The sequence below is a fragment of the Sinocyclocheilus grahami genome, unplaced genomic scaffold, assembly GCF_001515645.1.
Source record: "Sinocyclocheilus grahami isolate Dianchi unplaced genomic scaffold, SAMN03320097.WGS_v1.1 scaffold466.1, whole genome shotgun sequence".
Lineage (NCBI taxonomy): Eukaryota > Metazoa > Chordata > Actinopteri > Cypriniformes > Cyprinidae > Sinocyclocheilus > Sinocyclocheilus grahami.
This window is the reverse complement of record NW_015505645.1, coordinates 1535534-1538409: the sequence shown is the minus strand read 5'-3', so window position 1 is coordinate 1538409 and position 2876 is coordinate 1535534.

Genomic DNA, 2876 nt, shown 5'->3' with positions numbered 1-2876 from the left:
ATATATATATATATATATATATATATATATATATATAAACGAATACTAAAGATATTTCCAATATTCTAATATATAAATGTAGATACCAAACAATCAAAACAATATCAAAGACGTACAATATCACATTTTAGGCCTACTGGTCAAGCACTTTATGTCATGTTTGTTTGGTAAATATGGTAAACACATGCTAGAACTTATTTAATTTGCTCCTGGCTTTTAATGTAAATCTATATAAATAATGATACGAGCAACCCACAGTAATATTTTCACAGCATGCAGATTAAAAGATTTGTATAATTATTAAGGTATGGCTGTAGTTCACTAAATGGCCAGAGGTACAATACTCCATCTCATGAACACTAATCAAGTATTTCTCGTGTATATTTAGCCTGTGACAAGGTCATTACAACATAAAACTAACCTGATCAGAGGAAAGCTGACCACAGCCTTGAGCTTTCATCTCGTAGAGGTTTTAGTCTTTATTTCAGCCCGAGCAACAAAAGTATTATGGTTTTAATGTATATGGCTTGGACGAGCAGCTGGCACTGCCATTTAGACTTTGACCTCCGTGAGTAGCTCGCATTATTGTTTGCGTTATAGATTCAGCCTTGGGAACTGTCCTCATGTTGTTGTAAATCTGATTTATTTTTGATAGAAAGTGTCTAAAGATTTGCTCTATTTATGCCTACGCAATGAGTGAATAAAACTAATATGCCACAGGATCAGACCACTTGGGACTGGTTTTGTATTCTTGTAATTCTTGTGACATCCTTCCTTAACTTGTTAATGTATCATTCTCAGGTTTAATGTGTCACAGATGCATTTACACAAATCATGAAATTGTCAGTAAAACATAGAGATGCATTATACACAGAGCTGGGTAGTAACTGATTACATGCAATCTGGATTACGTAATCAGATTCTAAAAATTAAGTACTTGTAATTAGATTAAATTACATTTTAAAATACTCGGAATCAGACTACAGTTACTCTTATATTGATTAAATGATTATGTATTATTTTTTTCAATTTTTCTATACAGCAAAAGCATAAAACATAATAATTAACATCCATAATTTCTTTCTTGTTCACCCTCAATTCCTTCTAATTTACAATCAATGCAGAAAATGTGCCAAAAAAATATCAGACAATATCAGAACATATCACACCTGTTCTGAAAACTGTGCATTGTATAATTGCTAGTGAATTAGACAAAAAAACAAAAATACTAAAGGATGCCATTAAATAATGCAACATTCCAGAGCTTGTGCTGTATAGCCAAGGCTATAGGTTGATATGAAATAATTGTAATTAGTAATTGTCTACCTTTCAGATAATGAATCTGAATTTGAATTGAATTGGCCAAAAAATAAATAAAAAAACATAAATAAAGTATTCTGGAAATGAATTGCTCCACCAGTCGTAAAAATATTTTGTATATTTAATTTCAATTGTATTTCCTAACATCCAAATTCTGCAACCTGTTCACAACCTCAATTCAAATCAAATTGGAATTAGATTGGATTGGAATTTAATAACCTTTTAAATTAATTTCTGACTAGCACACAAACCAGCTTTGTTGAATTCTGTATGCCAACAAGTGTTGATATCTTGTTGACAACTCATAATAAAAGTTCACCACAGCTAACAACAACTCAGCTCATCACAACAGCATTAGAAACACTCCACCCTCTATAATTGTATATAGGAGGTTATATTGTTTCAGCAACTCACATAGAGTGTAGATTGCAAGTTGATGAGCCTTAAGAGTCAATCATAATGCAATAACCCAGCGCAACCAATTGTATTCTGTTGTAACTCCATTACACCAACCTAGAGAAAATTGAATAAAAATAAGGCCTGAGATACTGCCAAATGGAACCATAACGAAATCTCTATTTATACTGTTATCACACAATGTTGTACAATGTCTATTTATCTTTACAGCTTATTTATTTTTGCATGTTCTATTTATGTATTCTATGTACAGTGTATATATACAGTATATGTATAGCTTTCAATGTATAATATAAAGAACGGATATATAATTCTTGTTCTGTTCTACAAAGAACGTACATATTTGTAGAACAAGAACACAATGTTTTAATAATGGACACATTCTTTCTACTCATCCTCATACAGTATCTGTAGCAATAACGCTTAACCTTAAATTACTACAAGCATTTTTAAGTCCTTAAGCACCATGCATGATGCCTCTGTGAGATCTTCAACACAATTTTTCATCAGCTGAATATTACATTGTGCTCCAAGGACAAAGTTCAACAAAATAACCTCTATTTTGTTACCAATAGTCCCTTGACATTTAGGTCAGAGAAGGAAATTAATAATATTAATTGCTCAAGGAAATAGAAGTACAAACTGTACTAACTGAGTATCTTTCAATCCTAACATCACCCCCCCCCCACTTCCCCTTCCCAAAAGTCCCCAATCTCAAATCACCACTTCTTGTTCATTAAAAATCAGTGATCTCTTGCTTCACATGTTCCCTGCCTTTGGTTGTTCTGGCACGGCTTGTGAGTGCTGCATCGAAAATCCTCCTCAGGCGGCCAGAGGAACATCAGGAGTGACCCGGAGGCGTCCCACATACAGCGGCCATAATGAAGAGCGGGGAGCTTTGGGAGCTTTTAGCTCAGTGAGCTGTGATGGTGAGGGAGAACTATTCAAAGCCTTATTGAAACATGAATACACTGAGAAGGATGTCTCTTGTGAGGAACAGGGGCCAAATATCAGGCTGCAGGAGCCGCAGCGTCTTTCTCTGCCATGTCATGACCGTGCACTTTTTCCCCCCATGGCTGCATTTGCCCTTGGATTTGGAGTGTTGGTGAAACTACTGCAAGTACTATTGTGTTTTAGAC